The 12,943-nt window shown below is 36.6% G+C and overlaps 1 protein-coding gene across 16 annotated transcripts in view; it reads right to left on the bottom strand.

Annotated features, from left to right (window-relative positions):
• Positions 1-12,943, bottom strand: part of GATAD2A (GATA zinc finger domain containing 2A) — a 245,934-nt gene that overhangs the window by 112,155 nt on the left and 120,836 nt on the right. The window contains exon 3 of one of the 16 annotated variants that reach the window (XM_072601130.1): positions 4,467-4,768. The exons of the other annotated variants lie outside the window; for them this stretch is intronic. The gene's annotated coding sequence lies outside the window, so the exon portion shown is untranslated. The remainder of the gene's footprint in view (positions 1-4,466; positions 4,769-12,943) is intronic. 16 annotated transcript variants of the gene reach the window in all.

Below are 12,943 nucleotides of genomic sequence, written 5' to 3'. Positions count from 1 at the left end.
TTTTCAAGATTCCCCTCCCTCCCCAATGGGTAATATGCTCTCCCCTTCCCAAATGACTTTTTATCTACTTTGTATTTACTTACTTTATTCATAATTACATCCCTCTCACCCCCATACAAGCTCTTAGAAAGCCATGACCATTTAATATGTGGCTTTTGTATTTCCAACTTAGAACAAAGCCGTAACATAATAGGCACTTAATAAATGCTTATTGAATTGAATCTCATTTTTCGTATGAGGAAATGGAGCCTCTAAGAGGTAGAATATTATTGACTTAAAAACTCAATGGGAAAATCAAGAGATAGATGATTTTCAAAAATGAAATCCATCATCAAAAATGCAAATTAATTTCTTAAAAAAAAAACAGAACAAATTGAGTATAGAGATACATAGGAAATTCACTAATGAATTAAAATATGAGGGAAAAAACACATAAAAAATAGCACCGTATAGTACAGCAGTTTTCTCAAAGTTTGTAAGCACTCGGCACTCCCAGGTTCAAAGATTCCCACAAGGCTAAAACTATTTTCATAATACTAAAGAGATTACTGGTCTACTAAAATATCTCTACCCTTTCCAATCTACATGGGTGTGAGGATGGATTTTATTCATATATTTCAGCCAAAGCAAGAGACTGAAATAGATTGAATGCCAAAGCAGATGAAAATCTAACTGTCTTTATTAAATCAAATATTAAAGATTTTATAAGATTTTATAAAAAAAAAAGTAAGCAATACAAGTCTTCCAACAAATTCTTTGTTTTGGAAAAGTTATTTTCCATAAAAAATATTATCATGTAATGGTTGTTATTTTATCAGTAAATATAGCTACAACTCATATAATTAAAAGCTCAATAATTTCTGAAGGATGTAAAACAATCCCAAGACCAAAAAAGTTTAAGAACTGCTGTTATAATGAAAAGAGCTTAGGATTTTAAGTCAGAGAGCTGGTTCTAGTTTCCAGTTTGGATACTTAGTATTTATGTGACATCCAATTCAATAAACATTTATTAAGTAATTACTATGTGCCAGGCACTGTGTTAAGTGAGAATACAAAAAGAGGAAAAAGACAGTCCCTGTCCTCAAAGACCATATAGTCTAATGGAAGAGACAACATGCAAGCAAATATATACAAAGCAAGGCATGTGCAGGTTAAAGAGGAGATAATCAACAAAGGTAAGGCAAAGGAATTAATCCTAAACAAGTCATTTCACCTCTCTATTCCTCTTTTGTAGCTGAGGGGGTTAGACAAGATTATTTGTAATTTAGGTAGCTAGGTGGCAAACTTGGCTTACTCATCTTGCTCAGTTCAAATTTGGCTAGCTACATGACCTTGGGCAAGTCACAACCCTGGTTTGCCTCAGTTCCAAATGAGCTGGAGAAAGAAATTGCAAACAGTTCCAGTATCTTTACCAAGAAAACTCCAATTCTAAATCTAGAATCTTATAGAAACAAAGGGAAATAAAGGATAATAAAAGAGGGCATATACCTGTTACAGGGGTGGGGAACCTGCAGTCTCAAAGTCACGTGTGACCCTCTAGGTCCTCAAGTTCAGTCCTTTGACTGAACCTAAACTTCACAAAAGAAATTCCCTTAATAATAAAAGGATTTGTTCTGTAACACTTGGACTCAATCAAAAGGCTGCACTGGAGGACCTAAAAGGCCACATGTGACCTTGAGCCCGCATGTTCCCTACTCATCCTACACAATACAGTTTGATGGAAGCTAATGATGTCTAAAAAACCCAAAGAGCATTACCAAAAAAAAAAAAAAAAAGCAAAAAACTATGTTGAAGATTAAGAAGACAATCAAAAGAAGGTATAGAAAGCAGTTGCTCAGATGAGATAGAAATATTAATCTTTCAATTCACTTCTATTTTCTGTTCTAAGGTCACTATCTTTAAAGACTCAGAAAAACTGAACAAAAGTGTTTTAACAAACTGAATTCTAGGACAAATGGTAAGCTAGAGGCACTATTTTGGTAACCCAATGAACTTTCCAGACAACCTGGTAAATTGGATCTGAAATTTTTTTCTTCAGTTATTTCTTATGTTCCAGCGATATATAGCTATATGCTATATATAATTCTATAAATAGCAAAAGAGAGTGCACTCTATATAGATCATGATATCATGATCTATATAGAATTCCTTGCCTCTATTACTGCTTCATTAATTCGCTGGGTGATACAGAAGATCTTTCACTTCTTTTTTTGACATAGGTTCCCTCAAAGAAACATTTGGAATCAGAGAATGTCAGAGCTGCATTTTACATTAATGTTTGAACTTCATTAGAACATTGTTAAATCTTAAGTGTTGGCAACATTTCCCAATCCCCTCACAGAAAAGAAGAATAAAGTTAACAGATAAGAACTCTGAAAGATTGATGAGGCAGGCCTTGGGACTAAAGGACATGATCATTTTATTACGATACTTGAAGGTAATCACAGAGAAGCATTAGCCTTACTCCGTGTAGTTGAGCTATCCTATAGTACATGACACAATTAAGAGAAAAGACTTCATCATAAAGAAGATTTAGGTTTAAAATTAGTAATAATAACATTACATTTAGAAAGCATCTTATAGTTTACTATGCATTTTCTTCACAAGATGCTATGATGTACATAGTGCCATGCAGCATCTCAATTTCGTAAATGAGGAAACAGGTTCAGTGAGATTAAGTTACTTGCTAATGGCCACATAGTTACTCCATACGATAAAGAGATTTTGTTCTGGAGTCTCCTGAATCCAAATTCAGTGTTCTACCATACCACAGTACTTACCTCTAAGAAAAGTGGAACAATGGACTTCCTCAAAATGGACATGCATTCCTAATGGACAAGTTTGTTGGCAGGGGGAAAGGAGGCAATGTATAAAAAACAGATTAAAATGTAAATTGGGAGGATACTGCTAAAATGGCAAGATGTGAGATGCAGGAGAAGAGGATAGAGAAAGAGAAAACTGGGAATGATGGTGAAAAGATTTCAGGAACACTACAGGACATATTAAAAGGTAGAAAGATATAAAAGTTTTAGGGTTTATTGTGTATGTCAAAAATGTGATTTTGCTTTTTCCCAAGTAATCTGTACACCATTATAACAGTGATGAAAAATATCAATTACCTCAACATTTTCTGGAGTATATTTTCTGAGCTGCTAATGCTTTCAAGATGCCTTAATGATAATTTTATCCTTCAAAATGCAGAGGAATTATCAATGGGGACCAAAAAAAGAAAAATCTTACCCTCCATCTAATTCTAAGTAACAACAACTGGTTGCTAGACAGAAAAGATATGAATCCTGGAGAACAGTGACCACTCCGCCTCAGATTTTGTGATAAATATGAAAACAGGAATAGTTTAACACAAACCCTAAAAGTTAGGAGAGCAAATTTTCAAACGGATAAGGGGAAAGATGGATGAGATCCCATGAACTAAATTTCTTTGGGGAAAAAGCCCAAAAAGTGGGAAAATGTGAAGTAAGAAATTCTGAAGGAAAACCCAAAGGGAAATCACCAGAACAAAGTAGGATCCTGGAATAATATACTGGAAACCATCTACCTTGTTCACATCAAACTGTTAACAGCTAATTCTGTCACCCAGACAACTGTATTTTCATCTAATCTATTTCTATCTTATCCACATGAGTGGTATGCAAAACTTCAACTAAGAGTTTTGCTAAAATCTGAGAAAACGATATCCCTACCATTGCCTTCATCTACTAGTTTAGTAATCCTGTCAAGCAAGGAGAAACGAGGTTAGTCTGGCATAACTTGTTCTTAATGAAGCCATTCTAATCTTTATGTACCTTTTATTAGGCATTTGCCTGCCCCTTTTTAATGATCCTTTCAGGAATCTTCCCAGAAATTAAAAGTCAAGTTCACTGGCCATAGCTGCAGATTTTGTTCTTTTGTCTTATTAAAAATTTGGATATTTGCCTCTTCTCTAATTTTGCAATACCTTTCCCATTTCCCATCATCTTTTACATATCATGAACAGGAGCTCTGGAAACATATTTGCCAATTCTCTTTGGAATGGAGGATGTAGCTTATCTGAGTCAGGAAATCTGAACTCATCAAGGTCAGCTAAGTGCTCTCTTATTTTGGGTTATCAACTAACTCCCCACAAGGCAGTTTTATTCTTTCATTTCCAGTGTAAAAAGTGTAAAGGTCATTCTCCTTTGCAGAGAAAACACAAACAAAATAAAAATGGATCAGTTCTGCCTTCTCTTCTGTTGTCAGACAGCATCATCACATCAACTCCAAGTAAGGATCCTAATCCTTTCTTTGGCCCTCCCTTTCCTCCTAATATAATCTTAATTTTAAAAAAGAACATTGAAAAAAAACCCAAAACCCCACAACTTTTTTTGTCCTTAGCTTTTTTTTTATCAGACTCAGATCATCCCAAGCTTTAGCATCCCTGATATTATTACATTATTTTTTAAAAGACTGTGCCACACTTTTATCTTCACCTTTTATATATGTCTTTTTTAAAATTTAAGTTGGTTGGTGAGTTTCAGACAGATCCCATTTTTCCTCCTTGTTGGAAATGTTTCCCTTTGTATCTTCAGAAGTTAATTCTGGAGTATCTCCTATTTCTCCTAGGATGTCTCCCCTGAAGCATTGTAGACAGTGGGATTCTGCATGTTTCCTTCAAATGTGATGAAATCTATGTTCCCAAAATCTAAAGTGCATACCCAATTTTCTTCTCTTTTATCACCTCAGCAATCAGTTCTTCTTGGAGAGAAACATAAGGCCCAGAATAAGATTTCCCCTATGAACAATGAGATCACAATTTCAGAACTATAATTATACTCATGTACATAGATTCAGTGTACATTTTCCATAAAATGAGAAGTTTCTTAAAGGCATGGGCTGTTTCATTTTGTCTTTGTATTCCTGGTGTCTAGAGCACAATATCTAGTGGGGAGCAGACAGTTAATAAATGGATACTGATTATCAAGTGTTTTAGTAATCTAACATTGTCAAAGTCTCTCATGTTACTCTGCTAGATAAGATGAAACAACATGAGTCATTCAATTGTATAGGTAACTGTTGGATGGCACAAGCCAAAGCCAAAGAATAGTCATTACTGGTTCAACATTCCCTTAAAAGTAGATTTTCAGTGGATTGCTCCAAGATTTCTCCATAACCCTATCCTCTAACAGGGTTTTTTTTAATGACTTGGATAAAGGTTTCTTAGGTTATATGCTTATCAAACTTAGCAGTGACAGAAAATTGAGACGAATATCTAAAACAGTAGATGATAGTTTTCAAAAAAAAATACAGCCTTCTCAGGCTAGATCACTGTAATAAATCTAATAAAAAAAATTTACTACAGAACCTCTTAATAATCAGTCAACCTTTGTTATATCCTACTATGTACCAGACACTGAGCTACATGCTTTGGATACAAAAGACGGTCCTTGATTTTAAGGAGTTCACAACCCAATGGGACAAACAACATGCAAACAAATACATACAAAGCAAATGACATAAAGAATAAACATGAAATAATTACCAAAAAGAAAGCACTAAAATTAAGAGGTGTTGCAAAAGGCTTTCTGTAGAAGACAGGATTTTAGTTGGGACTTGAAAGGATGCCAAGAAGCCAGGAGGCAGAGATGAGAGAGTATTCCAAGCATGGGAGCCAACCAGAAAGAATAACCAGAACTGAGAGATGGATGTTTTATTTGTGTAACAGCCTGGAGGCCAGTATCACTGGACCAATGAGCATGTGTTAAGTAGTAAAAAGACTGGAAAGATGGAAGGGGCCTAAGTTATGAAAGGCTTTGAACGCTGAACAGAATTTTAAGTTTGATGCTGGAGGTAACAGGGAATCACTGCAGTGTTGTTTTTGTTGTTGGTGGGTGTTGCTTGTTTATTTGTTTGCTTTTCGTGGGGGCTTCAGGGGAGACATGATTGGCCTTGAACTTTAGGAAAATCACTTCAGTAGTTGAATAAAGGATGATTTAATGGATCAGTGGGGAGGGATTTGAGGCAGACCTATCAGGAGACTATTATAATAATCATGAAAGCCTGTATTTGAGCGGTGCCAGTGTCAGAAGATAGAAGGGGGATACATGAGAGATGGCACAATGAGAAATTCAGATTGTGAGTCTGCCCTCTACAATAATAGAAATGGTGGGGTGACATTTAAGGGGAAAGATAATGAGTTTCGTTTTGGACATACTGTGTTTAAGATGTCTACTAGACATCCAGTTTGAGATGTCTGAAAGAAGTTGCAAATGTGATATGAGAGGTCAGCTGTTATGCCTTTCCCCTGTAAAATGAGTTGGAGAAGGAAATGGAAAACCACATGCCCCTCCCAATTATCTTGTATTTCTGTATATTTTATATTTACTTGTATTTACTTATATATACATGTTGTTTCTACCACAGAATGCAATCAGTTTTTGTCTTTATATCCCTGGTGTCATAAAATGCCTGGCACAAAGCACACATTACTAAATGTTTGGTTAATTAATTCCAAAAAGTAAATTTCTCTAGTGCAAGATAGGGTGAAGTTAGAAAGAAGTTCATGTAATAAAAATTTATACATTTTAATAGAAGAAAGCTAATTCAGAAAAGGAGGGGGAACTAGTATACAAGATTTGGAAGAGGATAATTCTGTTGTACTCTGCCCATGTCAGGTTGTATTTGAAGCATTCATTTCCGTATACCACATTTTAATATGAAGGCATTTACAAGCTAGAGAATATCTGGTGGATAACAAGTAGGACAGCAAAAAACCTTAAAGCTCAACTGTGGATCAGCTGAAAGTATTAGGGATATTTAGCCTTCAGGACAGCAGACTTAAGGGGAACACAGTATTCATGTCAGGTATTGGGAAGGGATGTCTTATACAAGATGGATCAATTAGGCTCATTCTGTGTGGTCCAAGAAAGCAGAATTCAGAACAAAGGAGAAAAGTGCAAGGAGGCTAATTTAAGCTTGGTATAAGGAAAAAACTTCTTAAAAATAAGAGCTATCAAAAGGCAATGGTTTCCTCTAAATGGAGGTCTTAAAGCAAAGACTGGATAACTACTTGTCAGATATATTATACAAAAGATCCTTTTTCAGATTCAGGACTATCTGGCCTCTAAGATTCCTTCTAACTTTGAAATACTAGGATTCGTGATTTTTTTTTAAAAAAACAAACAAAAAAGTTCATTTCCTTTCATAGTTCTGATATCAATTCCTGTCTTTCATCCCATTAATCTAAGAATTTGGTTCCCAATTTATTACAAGAATTAACAGAAAAACAGGTTCAACAAATGTTGTTGCAGTACAGCTATTTCGGATGTTTTCTCTGGCAAGACACTGAAGTGGTCTGCCATTTCCTTCTCCAGTTCATTTTATAGATGAGGAAACTGAGGCAAACAGTTAAGTGACTTGACCAAGGTCACAGAGGTAGTAAATTTCTGGTGCCAGATCTTAAACTACCTAGACAGTTTTCAGGGCCCTGTAATATTTATTTCCAATCTATCTTGGCCTTGTTTCAAACTATCTCCCCTCAGGTATTCTTCTGCTCAAGTAAAAATGAACTATTTGCATTTCTGCAAACACATTTTATTTCCTAGCTTTAAGCTTTCACTCAAGCTGTCCTCTATGCCTGAGAAATACATTCCCTCAACCCTCCAACGTTTCTACATTTCTACACCTGATAACCTACCCACCCCTCAAAGCCCAGCTGAAATGCCAACTCCTCTAAAAAGAAAAGGAAACTTTGTTGAGGTTCCCCAAAGTCCAAGTGAACCCACTATCATCTAACCCCATTGCAATATAAATTCTTCCAAAGGACTCATACACAGGATGTCCCAGAAGTCTCAACACTGTTTTAAACTATTCTTAAAACTGAATTGAGACATTTCGGACATCCTGCATATGTTTTACACATCTTTTCTCAACAGAAACTCAAATCTTATCTTTTAATCTCCTACAGCACCTTCTGGAACAGTCCATACAACATCCACTTAATTGTCTGATAAATGATTTTGAATGCTGAGGTTGATTAAGGTGGTGGGAGAACTGAAGATCATGAAAGAGAAGGATTTAACTGAAGGAACTAGAGATAGAGACTTTTGATATAATCATTGTCTTTAATTGTTTTTGAAAGGATTCTTATGGGAAAGATGATGTTAGGGCTTTACTGATCAAGCCTAAAGAAAAGAAGAAGGGTGAATTGGTACAAGTAACAAGCATGTAGATTTCACAACAGAAGGAAAAACCCTTCCCTGTAAACTGGGGCCTGCGCAACTCCAGGAGGTATACTCTCCTGGACTACCCTATCATGGGAAGTAGTTGGCTTGCCTTAGAGTCAGTCCTATAGTGCAGTGTTTTAACTTGTCCTAATGCTAATCTGTGAGGAGGTAGGTAGAATGTTCCTTGAGAACAGGAACTGTTTTAACTTTTTTCATTGTATTACCAGAGTTGAACAAGGTTCCTGGCATAGCTGGTGCTTGATAAATGCTTACGGATTATATGCCACTCTCATGGTCAATTTTCTCATCTGAAAATGCAGATTAAACAACAAACCTAATTCACAGGACTACTGTATGGATCAACTAGAATAGTATCAACCATGCATGCATGTATGCATACACACACAGCATTCTCACTTGAGTCTCAAAATGATACTATGAAGTAAACCAGAAGAAGTATTTTCGTTTTACAGATGGGAAAACTGGAAGCCAAAGAAGTTATGGAAATAGTAGAACATGGGCACTTATCACATAACTTAAGTCCTGGGATACTGATAATCCAAAATACTGTCTGGACTCCTCTACCTTCTTTTAAAAGAGGAGAACCTATTCATGATTTATAGGGAAAAAAGCTTAGTGATTTATTTAAAAAAAGAAAAGTTGCCCTCATCCCATAATTCCTTTCTTGTGAATGTAGTAACCAAATTCTGAAAAATACTGTATACTATAAAAGACTCCTACTTTTGATAGCCAGTTTTTAGAAAGTAAAATCAAGTATACTTTTTAATGCTTACTCTTTAAATGAGAACAATATTTTTTCTCTGAGTCATATCCTACAACTAGTATGATTAACTACTACTATTTATTTGCAGAAAGCTTTACACTTTAATACTGCTTGCATATTAATTGTATCATAAGATTTTCCTAGTAATCTCATGAGGTAAGATTCTTCCATCCAACTTCCACATAGCAACCCAAGTGATATTCCTAAAGCACGTCATTCCCCTGCTCAATAAACTCTAAAATCTCCCTATTGTCTTTAGGACAAGACGTAAACTCCACTTACCATTTAGAGCCCTTCACAATTTGGCTCCAAATTACTTTTCCAGATTAACTATGTGATATTCCCCTTGGTCTAACTGATGCCTTTCATCGAGGACATTTCTTCCCTGTCCCGTGCCTATGCAAGTGCCAGGGATGTACTCCCTCTTCACCTCCCTATCACAATATTCCCCAGCCTATACCACCTTCTATCAGAAGCATTTCTAGATTCCTCTGTTAGTGCCATCCCTCCCTAAGTACTTAGTATTTATTGTCTTTGGATTTCATCTGCATACACTTGTGCATGTGTTTCTTTCTTCCCTGTCAGAATTAAGTTCCGTGGGAGTAGGGATCATTTCATTACTGTCACTATATCCTTAGCACTGAGGACAGCACCTAGCCTGATGAATAATAGGTGCTTAATAAATGTTTGTTGATGGACCACCACCTTGGCCAAATCACTACTAACTGGGGGCTCAGTTTACTATAATGTCAAATAAAGGGATGCAACTATGATCTCTACAATTCTACATTTCTAGGTCTAAATTCTGTAATCCCCATTTTACTGATGAGGAAACCGAGACCTAGAGTAACACAATGTGCTCCAAGTATTGTAACTAGTATGCCAAAGTAGGTTCAAGTCATTTATCCTAGCATGTAGCATGTGAGTGACAACAGTAGAAAAGTTACCCTTTTCCTTCAAAAATGCAAGAAAATTTACAAAGGAAAAATTACGATTACTTAAAAAAAAATTTTTAACCTGTAACTGCCAAACTGACAGAACTCTGAACTAGCAGTTTAATTTTTCTCTAACTTGGTCTCTCTTCAAAGCTTACATATCTTATAAATGGAAAAAATATCCCATTCTGCAAGTGCCACTAAGGATGTAATATTCCAACTGGATGAGAGTTTCTTACATTTTGCAGGGAGTACTGTAATTGCCAGGTCCTCATTGTATCAGGCTAAAAGTAACAGAACACCCAGATGCTATGCTGTCACTGCTGGCTAATATTCTCAGCACCCAAACTGACCACATATTTATTTTTCCATCTGGTTTTTGTTTTGTTTCCTAAAAAGAAATCTGAGAACTACCAAATACTTTACACAAAGCACATCCTGGGGAACTAAGAACTGAATCTTTCCAAAGAATCTATCTAGGAAGATTTAAAAGATAACATGCAAAACTCTTCTGGATACCTTTGAAAGAAGCCCATTATGGCTGCATTTCAGCCTTCCCATAATAAAGGTAACTTTCTCTCCACCTCCTCCCCACCCCACCCTTCCCCCCAAAAATGTCCTATGTCACAAAAATAGCTCACTTTAGCAGGAAAATTAACCGTAAAAAAATTAAACTAGTTCAGGAAAAACTGGCTCAACTTTTTTCTCTTAGGAAAAGTGAAACAGAAGAATGGTAGCAGACAGTAAACTGCTTGAATAAAATGTTAACAAGTACACTGCTGGTCTGTCATCTTAAGAGCACTCCTCCAAGCTGTGTTTCCTTGACTCTAAGGCCAGGTGTCTTATAAAGGGTTAACAACTACCATTTTGATGCCATTCAGGGATATGTCCATTAAGGGTGTTACGTAACAAAATGGCAGCCTTTAACCCTTTGTGTTCTGAGTCAGAAATGCATTCACCAGTCTGCTGGGGGAATCAACACTTCCCAGACAGTTTGATCAGCTTACAAAGAAGAAATCACAACCTTAGTTAGGCTCCTTAGTACTTAAATACTCCATACTACTAATTAGAAGTGCTCAAAAGGGATCAAGCTCTTTAATTAGTTCATGTACCATTTCCACATTAAATGTTAATGTAAACATTACATTTCTTTCTGCCTTCCTTGGGCTTTCCTGATAGGAAGGGGAGAAAGCCAGTGAGAGCTGACAGAATGCAATCACAGACTTGTGGTCATTTATATTAATGACAAGAGACTTTGGAGACACCCCTGAAAGGCAGTGTGATACAGGATTTGGTTTCAAACTACTTTTGAGTTTCACCTCTCATATTTTCTAGCTGAGTAATCTGAGTAATTCACTTTATCAAGGAATTGTAACTGAAAGGAATTAGCTACTATTTGTAAAGAATAGCTTTATCTAAACCAACCTCTCCCCCTCTACCCTTCCTTCACTTTACACATGAGAAAACTAAGTCCCATAATGGTCCAAGAGAACAGACGATAAAACACACCTCCCTTCACTGGATGGGAAAAGACTGGTGGTACCTATGGATGTCCTGTGTTTCATACACTCCCAAATGGGTCTCTGTCAGTTGTTTTCACCTATTTTGCTATGTTACATGGGGGAGGTGAGGAGAATACACATTGGGAAAACACCCTGGAGGGCACAGAATGTTTTGCGTTGTATCCCCAGAGCCTGGTACACAGTAACAGCTAATAAAAATAAGAGGCAGCATTTATTCAGTGCCTTAAGGTCTGTGGAATTCCTTACAAATATCTCATTTTATCCTCAGAACAACACAGAGAGTTAGGTACCATTATCACCCCCATATTACAAATGAGGAAACGAGATGAAGGTTCAGTGACTTGCCCAAGGTTAGTTACACTCGTAGGAAGGTACAATGTTACATTTGAACCGATGTCTTCCTGACTTCCAATCTAGCACTCTATCTACTGTATCACCTAGCTAAAAATCAAGTAGGTAATTAATAAATTTTGATTAATTATAAACATAAGAAACATCAATGAAACTCTACAAAGGAAAAAAATTGAGCATCGGGACAGGTGAAATAATTTGCAAGAACTCAAATACAGAGTTAATGGCAGGCAGGGCTGAAATTCAGACCAAGGTCTTCTAAGAGAGTGCTCTTTTCTATTAAAATACACATTTATATACTTGGCCTTAATTTCCTGCTTTGTAAAATGAAGGGCTTGAACTAGATGCTCTCTAGTATCTAACCTCCCTTAGAGTTTAACCAACCCACTAACAGGTATTTAGTCAGTATCTACAATATGCTAGGCAACAGAGAGGCAAAGATCAAACAATCATTACTCACAAGGAACTTGCATGTTAATGGGCAAACGTGTACACCCGCAGAACACTTACAAATATATCCAAGTTAGTAGTTAAATATAAAATAGTTAAGGAGAGAGGGAACATGTACCTAGGACCTAGTGGGATCAGGAAATGTTTCCTAAAGGTTGTTCTTGAGCTGCATCTTAAGGAAGATGAGAATTCTACAAGGAGAAGGGAAGGAGGAAGCTTATTCTAAGCATGGGGGATAGTCAGTGAAAAGGTAGAAAATGGAGATGGAGTGTTGTATATGATGCAAATTTGGTGGAATGACACAAGGGAGGAAATGAGATTGGGAGGGGACAAGAGGATTCAAAAAAATGTTGGGAGTCGGATTGTGAAGTATTGTAAAAACTAAACAGAACTGTTTGCATTTGATTCAAGAGGCAATGGGAAGCCAATGGAGTTTTTCAATTAGGTGAGTAAAACATTCAGATTTCCACTTAAAAGATTATTGTCTACCCAGCGTGGGCCATGCTGGCACAGACATAACTTGAGCAGGCCTTCAGGAGACTGAATCTCTCACACCTATGGCATTTTCCAGACTTCAGGACCTCAAAACACAGAGGATAAATTTGAAGGTCAGTGGAAAAAGCCTGTGGGACCAATGTAGGAGAGTGGAGGGGTCAAGCCTCAGGGAGGCAAAAGGGGAAGGGGGCAGAGGAACCAGGGGCA

The sequence above is a fragment of the Notamacropus eugenii genome, chromosome 4, assembly GCF_028372415.1.
Source record: "Notamacropus eugenii isolate mMacEug1 chromosome 4, mMacEug1.pri_v2, whole genome shotgun sequence".
NCBI classification, from domain to species: Eukaryota; Metazoa; Chordata; class Mammalia; order Diprotodontia; family Macropodidae; genus Notamacropus; species Notamacropus eugenii.
Note: the sequence above shows the minus strand (reverse complement) of the source record. Positions and strands in the feature narration are given on the sequence as shown.